The sequence below is a fragment of the Canis aureus genome, chromosome 1, assembly GCF_053574225.1.
Source record: "Canis aureus isolate CA01 chromosome 1, VMU_Caureus_v.1.0, whole genome shotgun sequence".
Classification (NCBI taxonomy): Eukaryota; Metazoa; Chordata; class Mammalia; order Carnivora; family Canidae; genus Canis; species Canis aureus.
The window spans coordinates 79,255,001-79,272,377 of record NC_135611.1 but is presented as its reverse complement, the minus strand read 5'-3'; the positions used below and the strand labels follow the sequence as shown (position 1 = coordinate 79,272,377).

The window sequence follows — 17,377 nt, the reverse complement described above, 5'->3', positions numbered from 1 at the left end:
GGGCCTCAAAGAGGAAGTGACCACATGGAACAGATATCCAACTCTACCCCCAACCAACCCCACTTCCACACACACTGATGCACTAGACTAAATGAGACTGCAGTCAAACTGAGCTTTTCTTCCAAAGTCCACTAGCAGTGAAACAATTGCTTAGCTAGTGTCTTTGGAATGTCTTATATCTACTCCTCCTTGTTAGAGTACTCCATAAGTGTAAGGACCATACCTTTCCTTTTTTCATTAATTCTCATTATTTATAACATGAGCTTTGGAGCAATTAGCTCATTGAATGTCTGACTGGCAGCTTAACTGGAGAATATCAGAACCTATACAAAAATGCTGATTACAAGGCAGAACTCCCCATTCTCTCTCTGACCACAGCATTTAAAAAAATGGGAAATCTATAACAGTATAACAAAAAACTCTAAGAAGGGCACTTTGGCTTAGTTGATAAAACAGGAGTGAGGTTTATCCTCTGGGCCCCTAATTCCCAAAGCACAAGGTACACTCCACTAAAGGAAATGATCAATTCTCCATCCTCACAAGGTAGTATTAACCAAGTATTAATCATCTTCAGCAGAGCAGGAGCATTTCTATTGCCTATTTCTCCTTCTCTTTTGGTCTTACGTCTAGCTATTCTTAGTTCACCAATTTCCAACCTTTTTTTTTTTTTTTAATAGAAAAGTAAAGCTACCTTTAAAATTACTGTTCTCAAGGCTTCTCTCTCAGGGTTTTTGTTTTGATTTGTAATCTTGTTATTTAACTTTTACAAAGCAATTGGGATTATGTTTTATGTTTTCTAACAAGACTTGTCAAGAATGACATGAGTCTTACCTTAATGGCAGGAAGCTGGAGGACGTCACCTGACCTGCAAGAGGCTGGAGACATTTAATGTAAACAGTCACACTAGCTAATTTTGTGCAGCTTATAAATTCCAGTTTTATTCACTTTCTAAACACCCCTTCCACAAAATTCCAAGTCAGACTTCATTCTTTATCTGTCAGCTCTGACTCCAAAGTGCTCTGTTAGATTCCAGACGTAAAGAGAAAGCAATCACAGAGCTTTTGTGTTCTCAGAAGGCCACTCTCACAAAAGACCTCAAATTCTTGAATACAACTCCTTGAAACTTTCAAAATGGATTTAGTAATTGGTTAAGAGGAAAACCAATTCAGATAGAAGTTAAAATTTTAAATGAGATGAGAACAGTATAGTCATCTTACTTGTTCCAGCTATTTTTCAGGCTCTTCTTCAAAAGAGTTAAAAATCTTGTTAAAATCTCTGGTAACATTTTATTTTGTTCATATATTGATGCTTCAGGTATATAAAATTTGATTAAAAGACTGATCCAATCCAGTACTTTCATCAAATCAGTTTGAAGGATGTATGTTCATCCTGCTTCTTACAGGTCTATCTATATTTGGAAAAATAATAATGAATAATGCAATTACAAGATACTGACTGAAGTAGTTGTAGATACAGCATCCCCTTGTGCTTCCCAAACTGACTTACAGTAAAATATTTAAGACAGATTTGCAAGAAAAGTTGACACTTATATGACAATGTCTAAATTAGTTGCCCAAAGTTTCTTTTATGCTTAAAATTTGAGGGCAGAGGATATTGGTAGCAAGAGATGCAGTAGAGGTTCATAAAAAAAGAAAAAACGCAGAAGAACCAGTTCTATATAGAAATAGGCTGGCCATTGTTTTAGAGCTTGCATCTCAAGATCTCAAGTTACAGTTCTGAGCAGAATCTAGGTTGCTAGATTCTATCAGCTATTTTTAATTCTTCAGATTTGTTTCCTTGTCGCTGTTATTTTTCTGATAGTTTGGTTCAAGCACCAGGCATCTTTCACACTCTGGAGGGTGCTCTGGAGAGCTCTGGAGCCAATTACATCATCATACTACCAGCAGTGTTTCAACATAAAGTCCAATTTATAAATGAGGCCACAGAGTCACCAAGAGGTCAAATGACATATTCAGTCTTCATGGAGTGTCCCTGCCAAGTTTAACATTTACCTTAGAAGTCCACATTATCACACTTGAGAGCTTTACTCAAGCCCAGAACTCTGAAACTAAACACAAATTATCCATAGTTTACAAAAGATTTCATGGACTTCTCTAATGTTATTAATGGAAAACTTGCAAAGACTTCATAAATTTGTTTTGCTAAGCAAATACTATAAATGTATATGGATATGGGAAGTTTATTAGCATAACTAATTATCTTCATCATTATCCCAGAATGAGGTATTATAGAAAAGTAACTTTTAAGTTCCAATACTTTGTTTTTATTTCAATTTTTTGATAACATATTTTTATCTAATGAAAATCTTCACCATATAAACAGAAAATATTAACATAATTCAATTTTATCTTCATGACTCAAGGTCATTGTTAGGAGAATCCTCAATGATTCTGTAAGGGGAAATAGAAATGGGCTAAATTTTTTAGTTAGGATTAGTCAGCATTTATAGAGAAATTATTTCAGTTAACATGGCAGGTAAATGTGAATTCCAGTATATTACTGAAAAGTTAAAGATAGCTACCACTAGAATTCAAAATAAGATTAGATCTTAAAATCACTAGGGGAAAATTTATATAGAATTTAAAAAGGGAAAGATACCAGGAAAGCATAGAAATGCAATTAAAAACAAGGTTTTTGTACTAATTGTTTATCTTGTCACCATTTTTCAATCTTGTTCTTTTTAAAAGATTATTTATTTATTCATGAGAGATACAGAGAGAGAGACACAGGCAAAGGGAGAAGCAGCCTCCATGCAGAGAGCCCGATATGGGACTCGATCCCAGGACTCCAAGATCACGCCCTGAGCTGAAGGCAGATGCTCAACTGCTGAGCCACCCCAATGTTCCAATCTTGTTTTTTTAGAGTCCCTGATTATTCAGTTCCAAACTGTAGTTGATGCACAACATGGAGACCTGGGTGCCAGCACCCCCATGCAGCTGAACACCCACATATAATGTCTGACTGCCTCAAAACTTAATTACTAATAACTTACTATTCACTGAAACTCTTACAATAACATAGTGGATGAACAGGTGTTATATTTTGTATGCTATATGAATTATATACTATATTCTTACAATTAAGTATGCTAGAGAAAAGAAAATGTTATTCAGAAATTCCTAAGGAAGGGAAAATATATTTATAATACTCTATTATATTCTGGAAAACATCCATGCACAAGTGGACCTGTGCAGTCCAAATCCATGTTGTATTAGCAACTGTCCATGTATCAGTGCACTTTCTAAATATCTCTCATTTGAGCCAAAGTAAAAAGTCAAATGTGCTCTTTAAAGTTCTATACATTTGGGGGATTTTCTATCGCCACCATTCTTCAGGGCCAAAACTAAGCAAGGCTGAAATTCAGCAGCCATCCACTTTAAGTGAGTGCCAGAAAATCATGAAAAACTGTCTGTAAACCAGGTTCAAGGTTCTGCTCTTGAGTTAGGTGGTCATAAGGAACCACCACAAAAATACAGATGAAGATCAGGAGAGAAGAGACAATGTAGAAGAATTTGTCAAAGAAATCTTGATCATGCAACTTACTTGTACTTCTTGGCCCTCTTGGAACCTGATTTCCTATACACCATTTCAACTTCTGGATAAATTGCTGCTCTGAGTACTCAACCTTATTACCTAGAGATTCAGGTAACATTGTTCTTGATGAGCAGCTGAAATTTTACTCACTTGATGTTCTCTAATTAGGCATTCATTCCCTATGATGTCCTACATGTAAACCAGGAGCTGGTTCTTCAAAATAAATAGATACTTTCAGAAGGGGGCATAGATTTTACTCTAAACTCCTAGATGTCTGTGCTATGATTCTGCTATTCAGGCTTGTAAGAGATTTTATATAACATCTGTATTTATCACAGACATTATATGTATTGTTGGATCTACTGAATCATGAAGTCCCATAGAAAAGTGCATACATTGATTTCCAAATTTCTTTATTTTCACTCCTATCTGCTAGCCTAAACTCAAAATCACACGTCTAACTGCGGTCTCTGATTTGATGTCTAATGGAATTCTCAATTTCTGCATGTTTGAAACCAATTTTTAATTCTTACCTCCAACCCCAACTAAAGTAAGACATGTTCCGTGCCCAGTTTTTCTCAATTTTCAAAATTAAGTAAATTATGATTTATCCAGTTTTTCAAGACAATTGAAAAGTAAGAATAAAGACAGACCTTCTCACACAGCTCTTGATTATACAACTGTTACCATTCTGCCATGCTTCCACTCTGTACTATATTTTGTTTAAAGAGTCAGTGTGAGGTTTTTTTTAAAGATTTCATTTATTTATTCATGAGGGACAGAGAGAGAGAGAGGGAGAGAGAGAGAGAAAGAGAGAGAGAGAGAGAGGCAGAGACATAGGCAGAGGGAAAAGCAGGCTCCATGCAAGGAGCCCAACGTGGGACTCAATCCCGGGACTCCAGGATCACTTCCTGGGCTGAAGGCAAGCACTAAACCGCTGAGCCACCCAGAGATCACTCAGTGTGAGTTTTTAAGACATAAGTCAGATTATGTATAACTGTTCAGTATTTCTCAGTGAATGGAATCCCATAAATATTGGGCATTTTAATTTATTCTCAGAAATTAGGACAATTGCGGATGTCTGGGTGGCTCAGCAGTTGAGCATCTGCTCAGGGCGTGATCCTGGGGTCCCAGGATCAAGTCCCACATTGGGCTCCCTGCAAGGAGCCTGCTTCTCTCTCTGCCTGTGTCTCTGCCTCTCTTTCTCTGTGTCTCTCATGAATAAATAAATACAATCTTTTAAAAAGGAAAAGAAATTAGGACAATATTTGATACATAGCAGAATCTGATAGAATAATGCCCTCCAAAGATGTCCATATCCCAAACCCCAGAACCTCTAGGTTCCTTACATAGGAAAGGGGACTTTGGAGATGTGACTAAATTAATAATATTGATGGGGAAATTACCTTAGATTATCTCTATGGGTCCAATATGATCACATAGGTCTTATAAGACAGAGATAAGAGGGTTAAAATCAGGAAAGATGTGACCAAAGAAAAAAAGGTTCTAGTCCAAAAGATTTGAAGATGCTCTGCTGTTGGCTTGAGAATGGAGGAAAGACTCATAAACCAAGGAATGTAAGTGGTCTCTAGAAGCCGGAAAGGTCTAGGAAAGAGATACTCCACTAGATTTTCTAGAAGGAATGCAGATGTGTTGACACCTTGACTGACCTTAGCCCAATGGGACCCATATTGGACATGTGATCTCCAGAGCTGTAAGAATACATCTGTGTTGTTTTAAGCCATTAGATTTATAGTGATTTATTATATCAGCAAACAGAAATGAATCCAGAGCTACTTAATAAATACTACAAAACGATGAAACTAAATAAATTCTAGTAGAACAATAGCACTGGATTTGAAGCCATAAAACCTGGGTTCTACTCCCAGCTCTGCCACATTAACTGCAGAATCCTGGAAAAATCAGGACATTCCTGTGAATTGAAGATAATGTCTCACCTTCCCAAATCTCAGTATCATTAACAGGTATATTGGTTTCCTATTGCTGCTCTTATAAATTACTACAATCTTAGTGGATTAAAACAACATGAATTTATTTTCTTACATTTCTAAAGATCAGATACCCAAAATTGGTCTCTAAAATCAAGGTTCTGGCAGGACTCTGTGCCTTCTGGAGACTAAGGCAGAATCTTTTTCTTTGCCTTTTCCAACTTTAAAAGTCTATCTGATTCCTTCTTTCAGGGTCCCTTCCTCCATCTTCAAAGCCAGCAGTATGGCATTTTGAAATCTCTGCTTCCTCCGTCACATTGCCTTTCTGACTCTGATTCTTCTTGCCTCTGTCATATAAGACTGCTGTTGATTTGCATCCTCTTAATCATTCATTCACCTTTACCATACAATACAAAGAGAAGTATGTGCTTTTCTGAACAAAATAATTATCTAATTAAAAATGAAATCTAAAATCTGCATCAAGTTTGGGATCCCTGGGTGGCACAGCGGTTCGGAGCCTGCCTTTGGCCCAGGGCGCGATCCTGGAGACCCGGGATCGAATCCCACGTCGGGCTCCCGGTGCATGGAGCTTGCTTCTCCCTCTGCCTGTGTCTCTGCCTTTCTCTCTCTCTCTCTCTCTCTCTGTGACTATCATAAATAAATTTAAAAAAATTAAAAAAAATAAAATCTGCATCATACACTCTAGGAAGTCAATATCACTTTTTATTATTGCTGATGGCCACTGAGCCAGTCTTTTTTCTGCCAATCACTTAAATTTCAGTGAAAAATATGAACTATATCCATAATATCTATATTGTAAGATAGTTTCAAATATTTTCCAGTGGCACCTCATCTCAGTATTATGCTTTAATTCTGTACTATTTTCCAACAGGTATGTGGCAAAAGATTGATGAGATCAACCACTCCTGAGTTGTATCTATAATCGTTGTTTGAGTAGGTAGACTGCCAAAATTCATTTACCTGTGAAAAAAGTAGGTAATCCTATGTGTAGATTTTCATCAAAACTTCACTGGCTGAAAACAGAAAATCTTTTCATATACAATTATATGATCTCCACATTGGAAAGATACTATAGTCCAATGCTTGCTGAATTTCTGAGTCTCCTTTTTCTTTGCCAAAATTCACAAATAGCTTTAGGTCAGGTAGGAGAATGATAATTAAACATTTCTGTAGCATCATTACCCAAGCATGCAGAATTTTTCTGGGTTCAGTGGGTGGAAGAATACCTTTTATTGATTCAAAAGCACCAAGCCAGATGCAATTACATATTTTGAATGTTTTCCAGTAGATAATTTTTGTGGTGCTAGTTGGAATAATTACTGAGCAAACAGTTACCCTCTTATTTCAGTAGAAGAAATCAAGTAGTTTCTGACTCACCAATAAACTTTACAAAAGACTTTAAAAATTGTTTAGTTATCTAGGATTATTTCCAAAATTTATATTTAGTCATCAGCAAGTTTTGCTTTTATCCAAATATGGTTTTGTTTATGCACAGGAAAAGCAACTCCTCCCTCAAAAAAGAATCTTTAGAAAATACTGAAATCTTGGCTGGAAGCTACATTCTCTACCCTAAATCCCCAATTCCTGCAAAATACTTCTTATGAGAAGAAAAAAAAAACTAGCATGGTATAAAATTTATAATTCTAAATTACTGTCCCTTTGACAGAAGGTTAAAAAAGTTTTGATTTTCTTTCCCGTCTAGGGGTGCTTGCATTAGAATAAACAAAATTAAAGTATTTCTTATCAAAATTATTTAACCCCAGGAGGTGCCTTTATGTTTGACAAGACTTATTCGAAATGAAACCATACAAGGAAAATCTTTACAGAGGCATACAAATACAGATAAACTAAACTTCTTTTCTAAAGACTGAAATAAATCAGGCTAGCATTTTAATTTGCACAAGAAGAGAGGGAGGGGGGATAAAGTCCAATATGAAAATATTCTCTTGAGATGCTTCAATTGGATTCTTGCCCCTTATCCTTAATAAAGAGAAAATCACAAATCTTGAACAGATACTCTCTCAGAAATGATAATTATGTTGCAATATTGGTTGCATCAATATGGCATGCTGATTTCCAATGAGTCCTGCTCTTATTATGGAGCTTTCAGAACTCACTTCTGACACAGCTCTCTCTGGGAAGTAAAAGAGCGAGGCATCTGTTAATGTGACTTTATAGCACAGAGACCTCTCAGAAGAACTCATATTTTGAGGGAAAAGTTTGAAGAGTTGTATGTAAGAATTAACATAAAGATCTCAAAGACTTGAAGATAAATCGTTTGATCTTGAACTCATTTTTTCCCTTAGTTTGTTCTTTCCTTCCTTCCCCCCTTTCAGAGATAAAATATTAGAAAACAGATTTTTAAGTCTCAAAAAATTCATCTTTTTGATGAGCTTTACAACTTAAAATATGCAAATAAATTTAAACTATTCTTGAAAATAAAACATTTTTTGACAATAAGGATTAAGAGGATTCTTCATGAAGATTTAATTTGAATGGGTACCGACTCACTTGTGACAGCGATTTTCAAATTACTTTGCAAACTAAATTTAAGTGACTGAGATTATTCTGCTATCTACATGCTAGAGAAATATAATCATCAAGTACAGTAATCTTTACACTGTATGGTATTGAGAACTCTAGAATTTCCACAAAGATATTTCTGGGCATAGAAATGAGGGAGCTCTGAATTTCCCAAGTGACATTAAGCAAACAGCTGGATTTTGTTTCTTACATACATATTAGGCTTCCACATAAGATTTTATATGAAGAGATGATTCTCTATCTAATAGCATTTAGAAGAACACTAAGTAAATCTGTTATTTTAGGAAAGAAAATCAGAAAATTTTAACAAATTATTTCCCCCCAAATTTGGAGTTTGTTCCTAACTACAGAAGAATCTAGATGTTTTTTGGAGTTTTCAAATTTACAAGCTACATCTCATTTTTGACACCAGTACAACCACATTTTTCTTCACAAATATTCTCATCTCCACCAACCATGTTGTCATCATTTATAAATGATTACCATGTGAAGATAGACCATCTTGATGAAAATGCTTTTAAAAGGCCAAACATCGCTTTAGTAAAAATAAACTCTATCAGTTCTTGTCATTATTTTTCCTCTTCTGATATTGAAGGGATAGATTAAGGTTAAATGATCAAATAGTAGTTCAGCATCGTAGCCAAGTGCCATAGATGGAGCGAGAGAGCCAGTCTTGGAGAAGGGTAGTGAATTCTTTGAAAACCATTAGGTTTGGCTTTCAAATCTCTACGGTTACAATTATACATCAAAAATTAACAACACAGACAGGAACCATATACACATTACAAAGTATTTTAGACAATTATGCTAGTAATTCAAGCAAATAACTTGCTATCTGAATTATCTGGATATTGCAATTATCTTTTTCTTTATTGGAAATGCTCATATAAATTATTCCTTTAATTTTTCATTCTGGACAAGAGTGCTTATAAAATTAATCCCCTTTAGGTAATGAAATCCCTAGCTCATCAGAGTTCTTCAGTAATCCCTAACTCATTTGCAAGATTCTCCCAACATCAAAGACTCTTGCATGTCCATACCTAGGAGGATTTCGTACCTCATGGGAGCCTTCCCTGGTGGAAATGCTCTAGTTTGAACCCAAACTGTTGTCTCACCTGAAAGAGGCCATTTGTTAACAAGTCCTGAGGGTGCTGTTGATTACCTCAAGCTTTTGTCCGGAAACGTTGTTTTTGATGTTCTTTTCAGAGACACCTAAAGCCCAGTAGGAAAGGCATAACTCAGAAATATATTGTTCTTTTTTTTTTTTCTTTTTTTTTTTTTGAGGATCTTTTCTTTTCCCTTACCCATAGAGATAAAACAACACAAGTGTATTTGCAGTGATATTTTCTCCGAGGCATTTTTCTCTGAATGCTTGGAACTTTTGCAGATATATACACACATACAAACACACACACAAATTCTCTTATTTCAGATACTGCTATTTCAGAAGGAGCTGGTACTGGAATTTGTCTTATCTTACATATTTTTATTTTTCCTGTCTCTTCTGTAGATTATATGTAATATGTATTTATAGGCACATCAAGACTTGACTAATTTTCTCCTTAAATTATAGAAGTATTATGACAAAATTGGAGAAAATTTAGCAAAGAGGAAAAACACATTACTTTGATTCAGTAATTCTAATACAACTATCTTTATTTTGTTGTTTTTTTTCTATACTTTTCTCATTTGCATACTTGATACTTATTTACACTGTTACAATCATACCAGGAATGCAACGTTATACTTTGCCTTTGTTTTCTATTTGGTGACTGCTTGCATTTTCCACGTCTCCTATAATTATGGCCTTGATTGCTATATTTTTATGAATGTATGTACTATAATTTGCTTACTTATTTCTTTATCAACCATTTAGAGAGACGGGGATAGTTATCCTCTTCTTCATTTGAATTTAATTTACCATAAATTCTCAAATATAAACTTTCCTGAGCCAAATGACATAGCCTTTATATTCCTGATACTGTTAAATTGAAATATAAAATTATTATGCCAAATTCAATTGACACCAACAAATTGAGAGTGATCTGATTTTACCATTTCTTGTATTTGTATTACAACTTAAATATATATTATTTATATAAACATTATACTTCATAGGGTATACAATCATATATTCTTATTTACTATTTTATAACATTCCAAAGATTGTTTTTTTCTTTTTTAAATGATGGATGAAATTGAAATAAAGAGAATAATTATCTGCTTTCTTTAAGCTTTTCTTATATAAGACATAAATGCCAAATAATTTTTATCTTAAAGTTATCCTGCAACAACTAAAAACAATGCCAACTTTATTTTTATCTACTATTTGAATTCTGCAAAAATCAACCAGAAAATTCTGTTTTTCACTATCCATGAAATAGGAAAATCCAGAACATGTGATTTGGGCAATGTCCTCTGGTTGTGAGAAACAGACAAGTTCTTTTCTTTTCTTTTTTTCTTTTCTTTTCTTTTCTTTTCTTTTCTTTTCTTTTCTTTTCTTTTCTTTTCTTTTCTTCTTTTCTTTTCTTTTCTTTCTTTTCTTTTCTTTTCTTTTTTCTTTTCTTTCTTTTCTTTTCTTTTTTTTCTTTTCTTTTTTTCTCTTTCTTTCTTTCTTTCTTTCTTTTTTTGAAAAACAGACAAGTTCAAGTTGCTTCAGGTATTAAAGTATAAGTATATAAATATAAAGAGACAAAAATTTCAACTGTAGCCCCATGATTAGTTTTCACAGAATGGTAACATCCTATATGACTATCCAATAAAGAAAAACAGCTGTAATGCTCAGCCACTCTCCCAGCTGTCCCTCTGAAGTATTCATCTTGACAAATCAGCATCCACATGACTTAGCTTCTGTTTGGCTTACCTTATACTCTATTTCCTCATACTGCTGATGGTAACTTTCTTTTTCCCCCCACTGGCTAATTGCTTTTATTTACTGAGCTTCTAAAAGTATCTTTATTGGGATAAAAATACCCCCATTTAAATATAAAATTCAGTGGGTTTAGTATATTCATGAAGTGGGTACAGAAAGAAACTTTGTACCTGTTAGCATTTCCTTTGGATATATAATCAGAAGTGGGATTGCTTGACATGGTAGTTCTATTATTAATTTTTTGGGGAAATTTCATACTGATTTCCATAATAGCTTTATCAACTTACATTCCCACCACGTACACAAGAATTCCCTTTTTTCCACATTTTTGCCAACACTTATTATCTCTTGTCTTTTTGAAATAATTACTCTAATAGATGTGAGATAATATCTCATTGCGGTTTTGATTTGGAATTCCTTGATGGTTAGTGAACAGTTTTCCTTTACCTGCTGGTCATTTGTAGGTTTCCTGTTGAAAGATATCTATTCAGATCTTTTGTCCATTTTTTTAAAGATCTATTTATTTATTTATGAGGCAGAGACACAGGCAGAGGGAGAAGCAGACTCCCTCCAGGGAGCCTGATGAGGGACTCCATCCCAGGACCCCAGGATTACACCCGGAGCTCAAGGGAGATGCTCAACCCTTGAACCACCCACGTGCCATTTTTGCCCATTTTTAAATTGGGTTATCTGTTTTCTTGCTATGGTGTTGAGTTCTCTATATATTTTGAGTATATCAATGTATGGTTTGCAAATACTTTCTCCCATTCATTATGCTGTCACTTCATTCTGCCGATTGTTTCCTTTGCTGTACAAAAGACCTGAAAGTGTAAAACTACTAGAACATAGGGGATAAATTTCTTGACATTTGTCTGGACAATAATATTTTAAATATGACTTCCAAAGCATAGGCTACAAAAGCAAAAATAGACAAATGAGACTGCAACAAACTAAAAAGCTTCTGTTCTGACCCTTCTATTCAATCTCTTGATAAAACCATATAATTAACATTTCATCTCAGATGTCACATTTTTTCAGTTCTAGGTTTTCAATGTGGTCTTTTCCATAGTTTTTATTTCTCTCATGAGATTTCTTAGTTCTTCAATTATTTTCTTTATATTTTCATTTATGTCCATGAGCATAATTAATGAGCCATTTGAAATAAATCTTGTCATCTTATTCACTCATGTGCAGTACTGTATATTTTCTTAAGTATTGGTGACATTTTAATGTCCCCTCATGTCTATAGTAAGTTTTGAGATGGTCAATAATATATTGTAGATTCTGTATTTTGTTATGCTCCTGGGAAGAGAGTTCTATTTTTAAAAATGCAATTAACTTGGTTGAATTCAAACAGAAAATTTTCATAGCCCCTGCATTAGGCAGCTGCTGAAATATCAATTCAATTTTTATTTTTTACTTATCTGAGCCACTTGGACTCTACCTACACATGCATAGTTCGGGGGTCAAACTTTTTGGGAAGAGTTTATACACATAATTCTGAGCTCCCCTGTCCTGGCTGTTTACTTTTTAAGACCCTCTACCCTCATTTTTCAGCTGCTAATGTTTCCTTTGAACTCTGTCTTCTGCTTTTTCAAACTAGCAAGACAACTTTTGCCACTATCTGAGGTCTAGTAATCTCATATGATAGGGTAAAGCTATAAAACAATACACTTTCTCAGGGCCAGGTACTTCTTTCACTTGTCAATTCTCTTCTCTGCTTTCTTTAGTCAATATCCAGTGTTTTCTGACTATTTATTTTACCTAAAGTTTATAGTTTTTATCCGTGGGATGACTAGGTTGATAGGAGATACTTAGTCATTACTGGAAGCCAGCTTCCTCCATCATCACACACAAAAGCTTCTAAAAGCTTTACACGTGATTCTAATGTGTAGTCAAATTTGAGCACCACTGTCTTTGACTCTAATTTCTCCTTTTCTGAACTGCAACTAAATATATTGCCATTAGGTTTAGTTTAGCTCTAATATGTGCTCTCATTATTATGCATTATTTTGCTTGTCCTACCCACTATTAGTAAAAGGTATTGAAAACAGAGTATGGGGTGCCTAGGTGGCTCAGTGGTTGAATGTCTGCCTTTGACTCAGGTCGTGATCCCAGGGTCCTGGGATCAAGTCCCACATTAGGCTCCCTGCAGGGAGTCTGCTTCTCCCTCTTTCCTGTGTCTCTGCATCTCTCTCTGTATCTCTCACAAATAAATAAAATCTTTTTTAAAAAGAAAAGAGAACAAAGTATTTAGATGTAACCTTATTTAGTATGCCTTATTGTTTTTAGCATACTGTAGGCTCCTGGTTGATAATTGATGAGTACTCCAAAAATTGATTGAAATCTAACATCTTCCTCCTTTAACTCAGACAAAAGAATAATATTACAAAATTTGAGTTTCACTAAGAAATAACATATTCTTTCAAGTGAAAAGCATAAGTTTTTCTTAAACATAAGAGCTGAACTATAAAACTCTTAGAAGAAAACATAGGACCAAAGCTTTGTGACATTGGATTTGGCAATGATTTCCTGGATATAACATCAAAAGTACAAGCAACACATGTAAAAAAACATAAATTGGACTATGACAAAACTAAACATTTTTGTACATCAAAGGACACTATAAACAGAGATTAACTCTGTCTTTTAAAGACAACTCAAAGAAAAGAAGAAAATACCTGCAAATCATATATCTTAGGAGTTAATATCCAGAATATATAAATATAACATCCAGAATATATAAATAACTCCTACAACTCAACAACAGAAAAACAACCCAATTTTAAAAAAGACAAAAGACCTGAAGAAACATTTCTTCAAGGAAGATCTACAAGTGGCCAATAAGCACATTAAAGTATGCTTAATGTCACTAATCATTAGAGAAATGCAAATCAAAACCACAATGAGATACCACTTCATACCCATTAAAATAGCTATTACCAAAAACCAAACAAACAAACAAAACAGGAAATAACAAGTGTTAGCAAGGACATGGAGAAATTGGGACCCTGTGCATCTATTGGTAGAAAGGTAAACAGAATTACCATATCACTGAGCAATTCCACTTCTGAAAACCAAACTTGAACAGGAGTGCCTGGGTGACTCAGTTGGTTAGGTGTCTGACTCTTGATTTTGGCTCAGGTTGTGATCCTGCATCAGGCTCTGTGCTCAGTGGGGAGTCTCCTTGAGATTCTCTCTCCCTCCTTCTCTCTCTCTGCCCTCCCCCCCACCACTGCATGTGTGCATATTCTCCTTCTCTCTCTCAAATAAATAAACAAAATCTTTAAAAAAGAAAGAAAGAAATAAAGAAATGAAAGAAAGAAAGAAAGAAAAGCAAGCAAGCTGGACTTGGACAGATATTTATTTTTACAGCCAGGTGCAAAGCAGCATTATTTACAATGATCAAAAAGTGAAAGCTACTTGATAAATGAGTGGTATCTTAGTGGGTTTGGGCTTCTATAACAAAAATACCATAGACTGGGTGGCTTATAAACAACAGAAATCTATTTCTCATAGTTCTGAAGGTTAGGGAGTCTAAGATCAAGGCACTAACAGATTCACTGGCTGGTGATAACCTGCTTCCTGGTTCATGGATGTGGGGCTCTCTGAGGCCTCTTTGAAAAAGAGCACTAGTTATTGGCCTGTTCAGGTTTTCTATTTCTTCCTGTTCCAGTTTTGGAAAACTGTATGGAGGTTCCTCAAAGAGTTAAAAATAGAACTGCCCTATGACCCAGCAAATACACTGCTGGGGATTTACCCCAAAGATACAGATGCAGTGAAACACCAGGACACCTGCACCCCAATGTTTATAGCAGCAATGTCCACAACAGCCAAACTGTGGAAGGAGCCTCAGCGTCCATTGAAAGATGAATGGATAAAGAAGATGTGGTATCTCAGCATAATACCCTCCAGTTCCATCCATGTTGAAGCAAATTACCCACCATTTGCTTCAACATGGATGGAACTGGAGGGTATTATGCTGAGTGAAGTAAGTCAATCAGAGAAGGACAAACATTATATGGTCTCATTCATTTGGGGAATATAAAAAATAGTGAAAGGGAATAAAGGGTAAAGGAGAGAAAATGAGTGGGAAATACCAGTGAGGATGACAGAACATGAGAGACTTCTAACTCTGGGAAACAAACAAGGGGTAGTGGAAAGAGAGGTGGGCAGGGGGTTGGGGTGACTAGGTGATGGGCACTGAGGGGGCACTTGATGGGATGAGCACTGGGTGTCATGCTATATGTTGGCAAATTGAACTCCAATAAAAAATATCCAAAAAAAGAAAAAAGAAAGAGCACTAATCCCATTCATAAAGCTTCTATCCTCATGATTTTTCATTTCTCAAAGGCCTCACCTCCAAATGCCATCTCATTGGGAATTAGGTTTCAACATATGAATTTGGAAGCAGGGGGGACACAAACATAGGTTCTATGCAAATGGATACACATAATGTGGTATATGTATGATGGGCAGCCTCAGAAAGAATAGATGTTCTGACATAGATGAATCTTAAAGATACTATGCTTATTAAAATAAGCTGAGAACAAAAGGACAAATATTGTATGATTCCACTTATATAAAGTACCAAGAGTGGTCAATAGAGACAAAAAGTAGAATGGTGGCAGGCAGGGGCTAGGGAGATGGAGATATGGGGAATTAGTGCTTAATTCAGTTTCAGTTTTGGAAAATGAAGAATATTCTGGAGATGGATGGTGGTGCATACCACCATGCACATAAGTGTGAATATACTTAATACCACTAAACTATACACTGAATAATGGTGAAAATGGCAAATTAGATGTATATTTTACCCTAATTTTAAAATAAAAAAATTAAGTTGGAAAAAATCTCTATAAGTTATTTATACATTTTTAATATTAATTTATAAAATTCATCTCAGAGATGGTAGCTGGCTTGTCCAAGACCCTCAGATCTGATACTTGACTAAGCAGATTTTACTTAACTCCAAAGTCATATATTTTTAATGACAGAGGGGTACCTGGGTGGCTCAGTGGTTGTGCATCTGTCTTTGGCTCAGGTCATGATCCCGGGGTCCTGGGATCGAGTCCCACATCAGGCTCCCCGGGAGCTTGCTTCTCTCTCTGCCTATGTCTCTGCCTCTCTCTCTCTCTCTCTCTGTTTCATGAAAAAAATAAATAAAATATTTTTAAAAAATGATAGGCCTTACTAATTCATGTGATAAAAACATGTTTTCTTATTTTTTCTGCATATCATTAAAAATGCAATTCTTTGTCCTAAAAGTTTTATAAATAATTAATTTTCTATATAGGTCAACTTCCATGCAGGTGCTCAAACCAAAACTCTGGGAATTATTTTTGTTTTCTCTCTTAATTTTACCCACACATGTAAATTGTTAGCAAATATCTTTAGCTCTAGCTCCTTAACATCTCCCACATTTTTTCATCTCTCCCACCTCCATCATCTAGAACCTCGTCTAAAACACAATCGTATTTCACCTAGACTATTTTAATAGCCTCCTAACTTCTTTTTATATCCCCCCACAGTCTTTCTCTACAGCCTTGTAAACCAAAATATACAAAAGGTATCACTCCTGAAGGATGAGCATATGTTTTTGTGAGGGATCAGATACCAAGTATTTTAGGCTGGTCTTTCCTCACAAATACCTAACTCTGCCACGTAGCATGAAAAGAGCCACAGATAATACATAGATGTAAACAAATGTGTGTGGCAGCATTTCATCAAAACTTACTTATGAAAAGTAGGATGCCATCGTTTTTGGCCCACCCTTCCCTAACTCAAGACTAACCGAATGCTTCCCATTACCCTTATAATAAAATACAAGTTCTTTAACTGACCCAATAAGATTTTACATGATCATGCCACTGTTTATCTTCCCAGACTTCTCTACCACTTTGTCCTAATCTATATTCATGGCCCATATTCCTCCATTCCTTCACAATTGTTTGAACATGAAAGTTTAATGTCAGCATGTACCTTACATATCAACTCTTTAACTGCCTGGGATGCTCTTCTCCCAGATTTTTTGCACAGCTGGTTCTGATCATTTGTAACTTTTCTCAAAAACTACACCTTATAATGAAAGGCCACCTCACACCACCCAATCCAAAGTGCTTCACCTCTACAACCATCTGTATAAATGACTCTGCTTTATTTCCTTTGTAACATCTGCATTACCTGAAATGATTCCATTTGCTTATTTTCCAGGGTGTATATTCACCTCCATCCTACTTCCCAAAAATAGATTGTAAGCCTCAAGAGTAAAGGCCTATACCTTTCCTATTGCCTGTTATAACCTCTATACCTACAATGGTTCCAGGCATATAGCAGGTGCTTCTGAAACTATTCATAACAGAAAACATGAAAGATGTATTATGAGACATTCATATATTTCTACTGGGTCTTCAGCTGAAAGTAGAATAACTCATTA

At 35.3% G+C, this 17,377-nt stretch overlaps 1 protein-coding gene and 1 long non-coding RNA gene across 4 annotated transcripts in view; one reads left to right on the top strand and one right to left on the bottom strand.

Moving 5' to 3' along the window:
• Positions 1 to 17,377, bottom strand: part of LOC144318687 (uncharacterized) — a 176,816-nt gene that overhangs the window by 28,543 nt on the left and 130,896 nt on the right. Inside the window, exon 2 of one of the 2 annotated variants that reach the window (XR_013384767.1) lies at positions 14,972 to 16,081. The exons of the other annotated variant lie outside the window; for it this stretch is intronic. The gene's annotated coding sequence lies outside the window, so the exon portion shown is untranslated. Of the gene's footprint in view, positions 1 to 14,971; positions 16,082 to 17,377 lie in introns of those variants that run through there. 2 annotated transcript variants of the gene reach the window in all.
• The window catches only part of LOC144318716 (uncharacterized), a 188,519-nt gene that overhangs the window by 64,010 nt on the left and 107,132 nt on the right, over positions 1 to 17,377 (top strand). The window lies entirely within an intron of this gene.